This window comes from Dromaius novaehollandiae, chromosome 12 (assembly GCF_036370855.1).
Source record: "Dromaius novaehollandiae isolate bDroNov1 chromosome 12, bDroNov1.hap1, whole genome shotgun sequence".
Lineage (NCBI taxonomy): Eukaryota > Metazoa > Chordata > Aves > Casuariiformes > Dromaiidae > Dromaius > Dromaius novaehollandiae.
Window position 1 is genome coordinate 22804105 of NC_088109.1, and position 16405 is coordinate 22820509.

At 39.4% G+C, this 16405-nt stretch overlaps 1 long non-coding RNA gene across 1 annotated transcript in view; it reads right to left on the reverse strand.

Moving 5' to 3' along the window:
• LOC135329596 (uncharacterized) overlaps positions 1–10349 on the reverse strand; it is a 40752-nt gene extending 30403 nt beyond the window's left edge. Inside the window, exon 1 of the long non-coding RNA XR_010391158.1 lies at positions 10078–10349. This is a non-coding gene — a long non-coding RNA (uncharacterized LOC135329596). The remainder of the gene's footprint in view (positions 1–10077) is intronic.
• Positions 10350–16405: the final 6056 nt, after the last annotated feature.

Below are 16405 nucleotides of genomic sequence, written 5' to 3' on the forward strand. Positions count from 1 at the left end.
AAGACTTCTGCTTAGAGAAACTATGTCCCCATAGTATGGCCAAGACATTCCACAGCAATCTTCAACTCGCAGGTGATGTTTCCTGGTTTTGGGTAAAGTGAGGTTTTCAGAACAGTGTCTTTGCAATATGTACAAGTTGGGAGAAGACCTGCACTGAATTAGATCCAGTATAGGCCTAGTAACATTGGACCAATCGGCCTTGAATTCTCAATTCAGTAACTGTATTATCTGCCTTATAACAGCACGTAGAGCTCCAATCATGAAGGGTCTCATTATGTGACATGTATAATACAGATGCCCAGCAAAGCTTTCTATGAAATTGTCACCTTATATTTAAGATAGACAATCTGCCCTCTTTGTCCCATTCCCACTACAAAGATTTTCCAGATGACTTCATAAACTGTTCATAATGTATTGATTTTATTCATCACTATACTTGTTTACATTGTTACTCAAGCAAAACAAATATGCTACAGGTTACCACAGAAAAAAAAAAAATCTGCTGTTGGCATCACTACTAGTTTTCGCATATAGTCAATATATTTAGAAAAATATACATACATACAGTCTAGTTTCTGCAAGCAAAGGTTTTCTGCATAACATCAAGATCTGGATGATATTTTTGAAACTACATGTAATGGTAGATTGAAGCAGAGGATTAGTTTTATCAATTAAATCAGATTTCAATGTTTTACAGCTAGTCCTCTGGTAGTGCACATGACTACAGAGCTGGAGAACAGGGTCAGACCATCCCTGTACTGGAAATATTCTGTTTGTACAGGAGATTATAACATGAACAAAGCTTTTTCCTTCCTTGTGAACTACGCTGAAAGACTACTCTAAGGGATAGAAATAGATTAAATAAAAGGAAAAAATAGCCATAATCATGTTAGTAATAAGCAAAATTATCAGCCGACGTAGAAAGCTAAATTTGAAAAGCAAGCATGTTAAAGCCCCACAGAATCACAACAGAGAACTCCTAGACTTATAGTTAGAAACAAATGCTAACTCCATAAGCAAACCTGATTAAACATTCATGCTCTGGCTTCTCAGCTCCATGTAAGAACACACAGGCAGCTGGACCACTCTTACTGCTGCTGAATTTGGAGATTACTGGGTGTGGGCTGCTTCTCCTCATGCAAAGGAGATTTGTGGATTGAAGGGAAAGTGGGGAGGAGAGAGAAAAAAGATCAAGGGAAAAGCGTAATTCTGCCACGTGCAGATGCATCGCTTGTGCCCCCGAGTATTGCAGTTCACTTCTGTGAGCCAAGATCTTGCACGCTTTCTGCTGTCATGCAGTCATAGCAGCAGTGTAATACTTTTGTTACATTTAAAGCCTACCTAATACAGGATAAATCAGGTAAGAAGACAGAATTTACTAAGTAGCTTTGTACATCAGAACTGGACTTAAAAAATTTGAGTTTTGAAGATAAGACCAGATAATGTAACTTAAGCTGTTTCTCACTACATGATTATTTCTATTCCGCAGTGACACCATCCAAATGATGCATAGGCAGCATGCTTCCTGGATAGACACAGCATGGCCTGTTTTGCTTTCTGTGACCATTCCTTCCTACCACACTGTCACACTGCAAAGCTTGTCCTTCTCCTAACTGAGTTCTGGAAGAAAAACTCCGATAATAAGCAACAGATTTTTGCTTAGCCATGTCTCTGTTTGTCTTGTGCTCATAAGATCAGAGTTCACCATCACCATAGAGATATCTCAGCGCGGTTCATCAGACAGACATTTACACACAGAGTACCAGAAATATCAAAAAGAAATGCTAATTAAAATTCTCAGGCCAAAGTCATCCACCTGTGCTTCTGGAAGTCCTTCATACACTATCAATTGTTCAATACCTTTCACTATGCTCAAGGTGGGCATAAAGGAGATGAACAAAAAGGCATAATGAGACAGCTATGAGAAGGAAACACGGTACAGAAAAGCTTCCACCTTACTGCAGGTAAGGGAAGGAGTCAGAGGCAAGTCAGACATGGCAACATTAGCTCCTACCTCCATCTACCTAAAACATTACTCACAGCTGCACAGAACTTTCTCCAAGTCACAAATAGCTGCTGTGAAGCAGTACTAAGTACATTCCCCTCAACATAGACTACACCAAGCTTGAATTTATACCAATTACATTAGCAGAGATTTAGTCTGGTTGCAGGTGGTTTCTGAGATTGATGGAGCACACAGCACAGTTAAGTACTGAACCAAGGCCAAACCCACACACAGAAGACCCAGACTGCAGCAGTCACAGTCACGGTGTCACAACCTGCTCCACATTTTGCTGGATATGTGAACTTGAGCAAGCACATCATTGACAGACCATACTTCAGAGATAGAGCGTGTAAATCAAGGCTTGTAACAGTCAGTTCTCCTGCCCTGTCTCAATGACTTATGCACTGAGGAACAAAAAGAACTGAAGGACCCCTACTCAGTATACCATGTGGCTCAGCAGTTAGGTCACTCACCTTAAAAACAGCAATCTCCAACTCAGGTCTGCTCCCTACCTGATTTTCACCTTACCATTTCTCAGGTAGGTGTTCTTAATCCTTGGACATCTGAGCAAGCTCATGTGACAGTTCCTGCTCAGATATTTTAGTAGCTGCCATGTGCTTTGGAGTTTTGCATTTTGCCTATAATGTTCATCTGCCCTGCCTGCCATGCACACAGCTGCTAACTGCTGTGCCTACAGCCTCCAACCAAACACACTCACCCTCCCTGCTGGGCCAGGATGCTGCCTTTTAAAGGATGGGGACAGGTGAGCAGCAGGAGAACAAGGAAGGGCTGTGACTTCTATCAGTGAGAAAGAGAAGTTGCAGGTCCTGCCACTGAAGCTGTGAGGCAGCAGTAGCCAACCTGTGTACTGAGAGAGGGCCAGGCATAAAACAGCAGCCAGGTGGAAATGCTCAGCAGGCTAGCAGCTGGGCCACAATCTCTCCATCACTGTAAAAACAATTGACTTCCCAGTGAAGAATGAAACACCTCGTTCCTACTGCTGTTGTGGTCTACATTTACCTAACCATCAAGAACAGGAACAGAGCATTAGGGACACACAGATTACCGTGATGAGGACAATCTCCTTAGAGATGACATTGGGTACAAATTGCTTCAGAGAGGAAAAGAAATTGAAAAATTGTGTCTTCTTATTCTGCATAAGCAACTACCAAGCTACTGCTTAAATAAGAGACAAGGGAGAGAAAGAATGAGCAGCTGGCTAGTCTTCCTGAGGCAGTATTGTGAATGTTAGTCCTCCAAAGCATATGATACAACTAAATTCATTTGGGTGTTTCATTTTGGTGAGAAAGAGTGAAGAAAATATAAATCAATTTGACCTGATCTAGTTTTGTCCCGTTTGGTTCACCTGATAAAGTAATTCAGATAATAAAGTCGAACAGAAAACAAGTGTTCCCCCCACCATCTTTGTGCTGCAGCAAATCAGCAGATTCAGCTGCAAGCCCAGGTGCCACTTTGCACCTTGTAGAATCATTTGCACCTGTGAAAACTGCATAATACACGGTGAACGCCAGTATAAATGACAACCCACTGTGCAGGGTAGTAAGGTATTGAGTTCTCTGCTTTCCCTTTGTATTGAAGAGACTAACTCAGACTACACTTGATGTGGTTGTGCAGGTCACTTGGCCAAATGCATGTCAGAGGCAATTAGTGAAAAAGGGAAGAGAACTTTCCTCTAGGGACTCTGAAGGCAAACAGAGGACAGACATTAGCTGAACAGTATCACTGCATGAGTCAGGAAGTTTATTCTACATCTAAGTTACAGTTCTGCTTCTTTTGCCATAAAGTTATCAAACAAGTTGTTGCTCTTAAAAATATAATCTTGAATTTTGTTTGGGTTGTAGGGATTCATCCCCAAATGCTTCAGTGATTTATGATGCTATGACTAAAGTTAAAGAAACTCAGTTCCCCTGTCCTTCTTGTAAAACCGTATCCTTCCGAGTTGGAAGGAAGAATAGGTCGTTGGTTAGGATACAAGTCTGGAACTAGAAAGATCTTGTTTCTTCTCCTGTTCCATCATAAACTTCCCATGTGACTTTAGACAATTGTTTCTACCTGTAACTCCAGCATTATTCAGGTAACTAGTTCAGATTCAGAACCTAACAAGCCTCTAAGTTTCAGCATTTCTGGAAAAAGGTAGAAAAGCACTTCTCTCCTTCACAGGGGTATGGTGAGAATGAATATACGAGATTTTGGCTACCTCAGGTAGCAGAGTAACAGGTTGATCAATAGCTAGACCAGACTCAAGCTATCTGTTGATGGATGGCATGAAGGGGTACACCAACAGAGTTCAGCAAAAACTTAATGAAGCTTTTGCACAGCAGGAGCTAACAGCTATTAGCACCTCACTGCTTTAGGCATTCATCAGATGATTCGTGAGGTGTGGGGAGGAAGAGGAAAAAGCAGGGGCTTTTTTCTGTTTCAAGCTGATATCCTGATTAAATAACTAATTTGATTGTAATTAAATTGCTGAGACTGTGTGCACAGCATTCCCAACTGCTTGTCACAGTACACTAGATCACATCACTAAGGCACTAGAGCAGGCCTCCAAAAGCAGACTACAGCATCTGAGAATTACGATGCCTCCCGGAGCTTTTCTCCTGAGGGGACCACTGCTTATTTCACCACATTTGAGGAGGCTGGAAAGCTCTAGAAGTTACCACTAGCTGAACTCCCAAGTGAACAAGACAATTTTATCCAGATAATTGCTAAGCAAGCATAAAGGCAAGGTTTCTTCTTCCTTTCTTACCAGAGATGGTGATGCTCCAGTTACTCAGTTTTCTTTGCTATTGTTCATTTGCCATGTGCTAGAAAATGGAAAATAGTTCAAAACAGGCAGACCCAGGGATGGATTCAGACAAATTTACCAAGGAAGCACAAGACAGAAATGGTCAGCAGGATAAGTAGCAAAAGGAAATTATCTTTTTCGTTGTGATTCACTTTAATTGCTTACTTGCAAAAGTTTGCATTAAAAGATCTGCAATAAAGTCTACAAGGCACTGCAGAAAAGGATGCTGCAATCATTACATCTGGGGAGCTAGGTCTACATTTCAGACATTCTTGTCCTAAGAGAAGACTCTGAGCTTCCTGAGGTCAGCATCTTCCTAATTTCACCCCTGCTGCTCCTTTCCAAGGGTAGATAGTAAGGATATTTTCTCACTTCCTAAAATACCAGTACTACTTCCCACAGAACTGTCTGCACATCTTTAGAACAGACATTGTTGAAGGTTACATCAAGATGATTAGCCTGTAAACCCCTGCATACATCAACCCGAGCCTTGCTCTGCGCGTCCTATGTTGTCGTTTGGATTTGAAAACCAGTCCTGCTCCTTTTTGCCAGCTTTGTTATTTCATTCTTGATGCTACTGCATAGCTTCGGGTAATTTCTCCCCTGCTCCCTCCTTCTCTTTGTTTCTCATTTTCTCTGACCAGACAAATTCATTAAGTAGCAGTGAAAATTGCTATAATCCTTGGGCTTTCACATTTGCACATTTGACATTCGTTGCCAATTCTGCGGAAGTTCAGGATATATATGTATATGTAAGCACTCATAATTAGATATTCACGGATGCATACAGGTCACGTGAGCAATGTATACACACATACATGCGTGTATACACACTTTCTTTCAAATCATCCAGTGCAGTTTCCTAATGTGTATGATACTTGTATACTTACAAATTTTTCATTTAACTGAATTTTTACAAGAACCACATAAAATTGTCCAGCATAACAGTTTTATCAGCAAAAATAAATTTACAAATGCAATTTCCTTTCAAATACTAAATCATTTTCTTTTTTGGAAGTTTTTATTCTAGGCTTCTTTCTTAGTGACTATCATTTAATTTCAGAAGAGTTTATTGCTGCTATGTACTGACTTTGGAGATAATCTTGTAAACTATTTAAAAGAAATGGGACATAAAGTTTTCTTGTTCAAATCTTTACTGCTTACCACCTTTCTTTCTGAGATTTCCACACAGAGAACATTCCTTGTCCCAGGTGTATATATGACTAACTATTGATGCAACAGAAATAATTAAATTTATGGTTGAGATTATTATTCCTATTCTTGAATGACACAAACTCCATTATTCAGATTAGCACTTGATATCCCAATTTTTCTTTGTTTTTCACCACTGTAGCTAATGGTAACTTACATATAGTGCATATACATATAGTGCAAACGTATACATATACATATAGAGCGTACGTACAGTGCAAAAAAATAACACGATAGCCTTTTTACCCACGCTTTAAAAGTATAACTTGAATTGAATATACATAGTTCGAAGCAAGAAAAATAGGTTGTCATTCAGCTTCAGGGCTCCTATGTTCAGATGAAAAATGCCATGGCTGGATGACACCAGGTACTGATGTAATATAAAACACAGCTTACTGCTTCAAGTTTATTTAGGAAATTGTTGAGGCGTTGGTTTCGTACCTTAAGAGCCAGTGACATCAGGCATCATCTGCCCTCAGCCAGCCTCCGAAAAGCACCATAAACTCAATCTCATGTGCTGTGGTTAATTGGTCTGCATGCCTGAGCCAGTTCCTATGTGCAGATCCAGAATTAATGGTTGTAAAGCCTAGATGCCTGGTCCACTCCACTTCCTGTGTCCATCACAGCAGCAGGATAAGGCCCCTTCTGTAAACCACTTTTTAGGCATGTTTGGGTAAACTTCCAGAGAGATACTGAATCTCTGCGAATTTCACTGTGATCAATGGCAGCTGAATGCTTAACCTTTACCATTTTAACTAATATTAAATCTACTTGAACTTCTAATGTAAGAGGAAAGAATTCATTCAGGTAAATCTGCTCTGTAAGCTTTAGAGCTGTTCTGAATCTTAGCTACAGTTCTCTGAAACACACATACTCCTTGATTACAAAGTCACCATTAAAATTACATTATAGAATGTGAATGGGGTCAACAATGCTAGTAAACAACAGGTAAAAGCTGCCATTAAAAAACATTTGCTGACGGGTAATCTTTGTAGTCTTAGAGAAGGCCAGGTAAGTCACTGAATGTGAAATGCTGAGATCAAGAAATATAATCAATTATTAATTGTCATAATTTATTATTTATTTCCACAGTGCAACAGTTTACCTAGAGCTTTATAGGCAAATAAAAGGATCAGGGTATTCAAATCAAACTTATGTTCTGACATTTAAGTTTTGTATCCTTTATAGCTTTATATGTATCATAAGGTTAGGGCAGAATTCAAAAGACATTGAAGTCAGTGGCAAATCTTCCCCATAATTATGATAGTAGCCAGGTAAGGTTCTCTAATCAACTTTATTCCTATCATTCCAGTATATGACTATGATTAACCACTCCAGATTAACGTTCTGGGTTCCAAGCTGACTCACACTGCTACACCCACCAGTATTTTAAGGATGCATTGTATATGGAATATTCTGAAGTATTTTTTACTTTCAAAGCTTTGTCTGGAAAACTTGCCCCAGTTTCCAGTGGGGATAGAATGGGTGGGGTAAGTGTTACTGCAATATCCACAATTGCTTGGGTTAACCTGGGGGGAAATAAAATGCAAGTCTTGGACAAAAATTTGAGTTACTCATCCCATAAATTTAAAGTTATGTTCATTTAGAGCTAGTCCAAATCTAACAATGGCTTTGGTCTTAAAACTTATTGTTCACATGAGGAATGATAATCAAAAAGAGCAATGATCTGCAGATCTAGATCCTATGTTCACTCTGTTAAGACTGATACCTCAAAGACACACACACACAGACACATGCTTTTAACATTCCTCTGCGGATTGGGGTGAAATTTAGTCTAAGTGTAAGCAAAGGGAATTTTCCCTTTTATTTGATGGGGACAAGCATTTCATTCCTGGGGAATTAACTGTTATTCATTATATGAAGTTAAGAAAGGACATACATTTTTTCAGGATTAAAGCCTTGGAAAATATTGCTCTGTGTTGCAAGTTGAATTATAGAGGCCTAGTTATATCCCACAGCAAAATTTACTGTAAAATTTGAGGAAAAGGATTTTTGTTAACCTTTGTTTTCTGTAAATGAAGACTAACCTACCCTTTTATAAACAGAAAAGCAACTTATGTTGACTGGTAACTTTTTTTTTAAATCTACAGTTCACTAATGTTCCTTATTCATTGAAAACCAGCATTTTACCTCATGTATAACAGCAAACTTAGGACCAATTAATTTGTTCAGCCAGAGTCTGGACTAATATAAATAGGTGGGACTCTATTAAAACATGAAGCTCAATGATCTCACATCAGCAGAGAATGCACATTGCTTTTAAACACAAGATGCTGACAGAAAGCTGACAGACATAAGTAAGAGTGGTAAAACACCACAGTGGTATAGGTGCATGAGCACATTAAAGAGCAAATTAATTCCCTACTTGGAGGGCAAGGAACATTTGGCATCTACAGAATGTGTTGCCTACACCCCTTGGGAAGTAAAACTCCTATCAAGATACAGAAAATGAAAGCCAATTGCTAGGCTTTATCAGACCGTCACCGAGGATCCTGTAATCCAGAATTAGAGTATTAGGACATACAAAGAGGATGACTGAGCATTAAAATGCCTTGCATGATAAATAAAGAGGGAACCAATAATTTCTTTCTAAATATAAGTAGTAGAAAAAAAAAGTCCAAAATTCCTTGGTTATTAATGAGACCTTTGCTTGTTTTTATGAGTCCCCCAGCACTTCAGAACAGAGTGCTGGTGATGGAGCACACACTGGGTATTTACAAGCGGGCAGAAATGAATAGCCTGTCTGATTCTGACAAATTATCCTTGAAGAAGAAAATAACTCCATAAGAAATATAGTTGGTGTTAAGCTTAATAAAAACAGACCCTGATGGACTCCCTGTGGGCTTCTGACAGACCTTTCACATGCACTCTATCCCCACTCCTGTCAAAGGGCCTCCATGAAGTTATATAATACCTATGAAAAAGAAATTCTTTTCAACCATTAAAATATAATTAGAAAAAAGAAGAGGAGCTAGCGAGTAAATCCCCATCTGATGTTGTAATTGCTGGATGAAGAACTTACAGTTCTAGCAAAATAGGAACTTAAGAAACTCCTTGTTTTTCGAGGGATTCAGCAAGATAAGTTAAGAATGTGTTGTTTTATATGCCCTTAGGATTAGCTTACAAGGAAAACCCATGCATACCATTAAGTTTTATGCAAAAGCATGAAAGGGTCATATGGAGATACTGAATAAATTAAATGTAATGAATATATATATATGTGTATGATACATGGAATGTTAATCTCTGTCATAAAGAAGATGCATCATCTTTCACTCCTTTTGGTGATCACTTTGCCAAGATTTTCACTATTTTTGTAAGCAGCTAGCATGCCCTGGGAGTCTGAGAGCCATTACTAGCTCATAAGAAATGAACTGCCTTTTTAGGGAGACGTAGAGGACGGAAAAATGAAAGTTATTGCAATGCACCAAGAGGTGTGGGAGTCATAGGGACAGAAGAAATCAAGGAGATCGCTCAGAGTGCTCCCACGGCTGCAGGGAGGCCGCCGAGCGCCCTATGGGAGCAGGTTTGTGCTAAAATCATGGTATTGCCCTGCAACGGCATGAAGCTCTGGGTGGATGCATCGTTTTATTCTTAACCTCTTTCCCTTCTGATGGAAACACATTGGTACAGGACAAATGTGCCCCCCAGGACACATGCAGGTCCCAGCTACCTCACCAGGCTCCGCGCCCTGGTGTCTGGGGAGGAACTTGTGCCCAAATGCATTTTTAGGGCTATGACCCTCCTGGGACATCTATGCGGAGGGGATTTGTCTGCGCTCCTGGCACAGCGTCCGGAGAGGGGCTGGAGTGGTGCTCCAACAGGTGAGTGTCCTCATTGACTGCAAAATGATCAAAGTATCGGTCGGTCAACCAAGAGCTGGGGGACTCCCCAGACAGGTGGCATCCTCACCCGAGGACTTCATCAGCCCACCCAAAGCCCAGGTTTTCTTTTTTTTCCTCCTGCTCCCGCCCACCCACTTTCAGTTCATGCTACACATTATATAGGCAGAGTGATTCAAACCCTGACTTACCTGCAGTTTCAGATTCTCAGTTTCATGGACCATTTTGCCACAGCAGTTGCCGCTCTGCGGTGGTTGCTTGGTATCCTCTCCTCCATGTTGGGGACCAAAACAAGATGGCACTGTGAAAGACAACAGAGAATCTCTAAGACAGAAAGTGATGATGTGGTAACTATGATCTGTGGCCAGAATGTGTGCACGTGAGTTGCCAGTGATCATGATGTGCCTTCCTCCCTATGTACCAGCAGCCAGGATGTGCCTTCTTCCCTGCATACCAGCAGTCACGGTGTGCCTTCCTGCCTACGTGTCAGCAGCTACAGTGGGCCTGTCCTGCTGGCCTGCCTGCCTGCCTGCCAGGGATCAGGAGATGTCTTCCTACCTATCACAAGATGCCACAATGCTTAGGAGATACTTGGAGGAGTGGCTGGGCTTGGTTGCTATATAACCGGCCATTATGTTTTTCAATAAAGGATCTTTGCACTACCCTACCTCAGGTCCATGTCGTCATATGCCACACCTCCAGTGTTGCACAGAGCCAGCAGAAACTTCCATCCCGTGGCCCCAGCAAGTGCCTGCAGCCCAGCCCTGTAGGGTATGATAGCCCTTCTGGGGGACCACTGATAAGCTGACTTATATTGTTGTTACAACCACCATCATCCATACATTATGTTGAACTCTGTTAAAACTGTAAATTTTGCAGCAAATCTGTAGCAGTAGAAGTCTCTTTTGCATAGTTTATGGAGGTCTGGAAGGATTTATTTCCTTCTATCCAGAAGGTTTTCGCTAACACTTGAAGATTTTCTATCCCCCACACCAAGGAAGTCTACTCTTAGCTTTATTGGAATATCTGTTGATAGATGAAGAAAACTTTCTTCTATGAAATCTTTGCTCTACCCCATCCATGCTTGTTTGAAACAGGCACTACATGGATTCAAAAGTAAAAACAATGTCTGCCTTCTGCCTTAGTGTACCTTGCTTCCAAGAACGCGGGAAAGAATTGCACAGCTTGCCACAGAGAGGACCAGCTGACATAAGGGCTGTATTTCAGGGTACCCAATTCCCTATAGCAATTCTCTTGTTTAAAAATAGTCAGTTGATTTACTTTCTGTATAGGTCATATTCCAAATGTTGAATATTGCATTATCTCCACAGCAAAGGTTCCAGGCTGAAATTGTCTGATATTTAGAGACTAATGGCATGTTACGGAATTGATTTTCCATCAGTAATTTCAGGGATATCACTCCTCCTTTGTTCTTCTAATAGACAGCATCACCTTTTATAATCTCTCCTCTCTACATCTATTAACTGCCATATACATTCCTCTCCTTCCCCTTCATTTTTTCAAATAGTGTAACTTGATATGAACCTAGTTTTTCAAGAGGGTAATACCTTCACAATAAGGAGGCATGCAAGATCCAGATACGAGTATTTTTCCACACACAGGAAGAAATTGCTGGGCTGGGACTGATGCCTTCTCAATACAAGGAGAATCACAGAATCATAGTGCACTACAGCCACTAAATTTGAGTTTGATATAAAAACTACAGCTTAAAGTTAAGAATCTGATTTAAGAGAATACCTAAATCCAAAGTTTAGAAATTATATTTAAGCTATTAATTCCTATTAGTTTCTCTCAGATGCATTTGCACTACTATTAAAATATGCATATTACATAATAATATAAATTTTAAAATACATCTTGGAAGAGTTCAGTGGCCTTTGGGTTAAGCCCTAATTGATTTATACCATTAAAAATAATTAATGTATTTTAAATCATATAAGGATAGGGCATTTTCTGGGATATCTGGCTCCTTGCAAATAAAGAAGAAGCTAAGAAATGATAGAAGATTTGGAAAAATGTGGTATTAGTGGATATTAAGGAAAGGGAGGAAACAAGCTCCAAATTTATTTGTGTGAGCTCTTTGGTTACGTTTTGATTGCCTTTCCAAACATAACAGAACCACTAAGTATTCTGCTCATCCCTGAAGTTAACATTTTCCCATATACTTGGGGAAATATTTTATGTTGAAATTACCAAGTTGTTGAATTGATATCACCTGGTCTGTCTCTAATGTATTCTACTCTGTTCACAATCTATAATATCATCCACGGTTATGCAAAGCTGACTGAAGGTTGTGCCAAGTTCAAATGAAGTGTCTATTTATCAATTGCAAGCTTCCTAGCTGGAGCCTAGGATGTTAATATTGAATATACCTAATAGCATTTTTCAAACTCAAGCAGTCTTGGCTTACTGCTGAGCATTTTGAAACAGAAATCTCAACTGATATGGACATTCTGCATTAGAAAATACCTACTTGGCATGCTATAATTACAAGCTTTCATAATATACACTTCTCCCTCTAAGACTAAACAAAACAAGGGACCAAGAAGTCCAGGTGGTCCACAGTAACAGACAATTTAGTTTTGTATGAGCCAAAGGATACTTGCTAATTATATAATATCTAGATAAGATACTTTGTAGAGGCCTTTAGTGATCTACTTGGCATACATCTCTTGTCCATTGGACAAGAATGTAAAAATTATAAACCTGTTTGCCTCAAAAACAAGGCTTATCGAATCCACCTTATGTCATTGTCTTCTCCTCCCTCATATAATCTTTGAGCTCCATAATCAATTTCAACCAATCTGCGTGATTGTGTATCCATGTCAAATATAAAATATTGCTCCAAGTTCCACAAAAATAAGAATGAAGAAAAGTCTGTAGTAGCAACACACACTGATTTGGTATTAAAAAAATTAAAAAGGCAAAAGACCTTCATTTCTCCTGTCCCCTTCCTCCTATACAGGAAGGAGATGTTATGAATACCTCCTTTGTGTGAAGAACTTCAGATAGAGTTCTCATTTTATTAGGCACTAGAGAATCCAACTATAAGACACAAAACTGCAAGAAAGCAGGCTTCAGTAGTTTCATTGCTCAAGGAAGTGTGTGTTAATACAGACACTCCATTTTTAAAACGTGTTTCTCTGAGCACAGAGACTGTCTTGTGGAATTAAAGTTACATAGAATATGAGCCCCTTGCCAGTTCAAGGATACACAAATTAAGGCTCTGATGTTACTAGCATTTATGCATGTGCTTAATTTTACAAACCTGTGGGAGTAGTCATATATCTGAACTTGAACATATTTGTAAGTGTTTGCAGACTGGGGACTATGGAAATAAACATCATTTTGTGATACTGTGTATTTGCTCTATGTAAACTGAATACTGCACTTGAAGATACACATTTGGAATGAAATTGGAAGCAGGCATTTAAGGATTCTGCAATGAACATATATAATTCTGATTTTTCAGGAAGTTGGTGTATTCAGGTTTAGCAATTATGAACTGTATACAAGTTGCTGTTGCCTTTAATTTTTTAAAAAATATTTCATTGGTCATTTTGGAGAGCAATTAATGGATGCCAATTTGGCTATGTTTCAGCAATTGCAACATTAGATCCACTAAAATAGAGGAAAAGAAACAGATTACGCAAGGGCATATACCTACCAAATCTGGCCAAATGCAGACTATTCATTTTCAGTATTTTCCTCCATACTTTTCTTCTTCCTTCTCTAACAGTCTCATGCTGCATTCAGAAGTGCCAGCTTTGGGTGTGTGCTCTGAAAAGGAATTTAAGGGAGTACTCAGAATGTTTTGCATGTAAGAAAAAGGATACTTTCCTAATCTTCAGGAAGCAAGTATAAAACGAGCCATCAATTTAAAAGCAGAAAAAGGAGACCAAGAAATCAAAGAGTTGAGAAGACAGTGCAATGGGCTTATCAGAGCAGCCAAGACAGTGGCAGAAGCGTAAGTCGGGGCCTGATGCAGCCAGAACTGTGGCAGAGGCAAAGGGAACAAGACTCCCACCTCCAGGCAACCAATTCAGAGCTCGCTCTGACGGTTCAGTGGCAGTAGCTGCATTGGGAGGGGCAGTGCAGGCTGGCTCCCTCAGGTTTGTCAGTGTGCCCTGCTGCCGAGCCCAGCAGCCGAGATGTCATGGCCATAGATGTCAAACTTCTCTGTGTATTTATGCAGCCTTGTGACCACATGGGGGTCTTGTTCTTAGTATTTCAAAATAAAAGGCCAGGTCTTGAGCTGGCACAAATCATGATAACTATATGGAACTATACTGATTTATACCAGATGAAGATTTGGCACTATAATTCCTCCTTGGTTTCAGACTAAAGAGCTCCAAAGCACCAATTTTATCTTCAGGAGCACTTAACTGGGTATCAAAATTCCCATTAGAGGATTTACACAAAATTTGTTTGAAGGTGTAATCCAACCTACTGTAAAGATCTGTGTACTGGAAGGGGTATACACTCATCTGAAATTCAGTATAGATACAGTCAGATTATAGCTCAAATGAATCAGAAACATGCTGCATGTTCCCCCCATTTAGAACTCCACGATGGTATAATTTAGGTCTAAATATTGCAGCATGCATTTGTCTTTGACATTGAACTACTACATATTGTTTGAAAATAGAAGTGGGCTATTTTTCAAACCCTGAATAGATGAACAGGTAGGTAAAGCTTCCTAGGAATGTTTTATCACACAGGCTCTTCTTCCAAACACAATTAATGAAAATCTATATAACAGTTCTAGAAATAATTTACTCCAAAAATAGACTTTGAGCCTGATTCTCCTCTCATTTACATTAATATAAATTGGGAATCTCTCTCCTGAATCCCCAGGCTAAATTATCTGCTGATTTCTGTTAACTCAGTGAAGTAAAACTAATGAAGCAGGAATTAGACCCTTTCCATTACCTGCTATATGTTCTTTCACATTTGGAATTAAGATGATACCTTACTATAAGAGTAATCAAAAATTACAGCCATTCTGCTGAATGACTTCAGTGACCTTAGTATTCTATTAAAAATGGTTGCCATCTACATCAGCATGTCCCATGCTTTCCATTTTGATTAATTTTATATGTCTTGCATGTGGATGCCAAAAAAATTGCCAGTACTTCCTTAACACTCTCAGATAATGGATGCTATATGAAAAAACACAGAAAGCTCAATACCAGATATAGTTCTGTCTCTGAGGCTTCTCAGAATAAATTCAGCATTAACAAAAAGGTGGAAGAGCAAGTGGGGGCAGGAGAGGGACAAAGAAGTGGTAAATCCAGGTGTCATTTTTGCTTGATCAAGGATTCCTTTAGGACCAAAGAACAGAACATTTTGAAAAAGCCCTGCAAAATTCAATCTCAGAGGGTTCAGGAAAAAGCTACTGACATCTCCCCATTTGCTGGGAATAAAGCTGAAAAGAAATTTCCCTTGCTATATTTTTCATAGACTGCCATTATTATGTTTATATACTTGTTTTCCTCCACTGTGTATTTCGGAAAACAACCTCAATCTTTTCAATGGCATCTGCAGAAGGATGCAAAACACTATGCACACATTTTGATGCTGTCAGCCTAGTTTGTAGTCCACAGGATTTTCTGTAAATTTGAACTTACTCACTGTGTTGATGTACCTATTTCCCATTAAAATCTGATTAGATTTTAATGCCTAACTTCTGTACATTTCTTAGGAAATCCTGGCTATCAAGCATAAGTAATTTCCGAATACTTCAAAGAGCCACAACTCGCAATTAAAAAAAGTGTATTTGGGGTAGCAATGAACTGTTAAATCACAATGACCTAAAATGAAGCTAACCCAAACTTCAGAGACACTTCAGTGAAAGCTGGGAGTTCAAACAGTTCAGATGTTAATAGTCTGTCCAACTGGCTACGAACTTATTGGAGAATTTTAAATATGCAATACAGGTAGTAAAATGTCTAGCATCTCCATAGCACATACACATAAAAGTGTATGGGTCTTGCAGATACTTGGTTAAAAACAGTTACTTGGGTCTCAGAATGAATTATAACCTGAAGTAGTTTTCCCTTTGCGTTTTGTACCTGAAGAGATGCCCACTGAATAATAAAAAGAAAGAGACAGAAAGTGATTTTTCTGTCTGGGCACATTAAAAGCAGTAGAGTGGCATCGCAGAAGGGAACACTGGCTAGTCGACCAGTATGTCTCAGAGCATCCTTTATTATTATAGAACTGCTCTATCTCCCCCAGGTATTTCCCCCAGTTTGTAGAGTAAAAAAAACAAGTTTAAACATTGGATATGTGTTAGTGCTAGAGGATGGTACTTATTCTGACTGGAGGAAACGTATGATGATTTCTGCCATGTATTCTGGATCTCAAAATAATCTTGCCTAGAATACGAGGGATGATGCAACAGAAGAAAAAGAAAACCGAGAGCCAGACCAGTGACATGAGTTGCATGTATAATGCTTTCAGCAAGCCTAGAGGGAAAAAAATTCGATGTCCAAG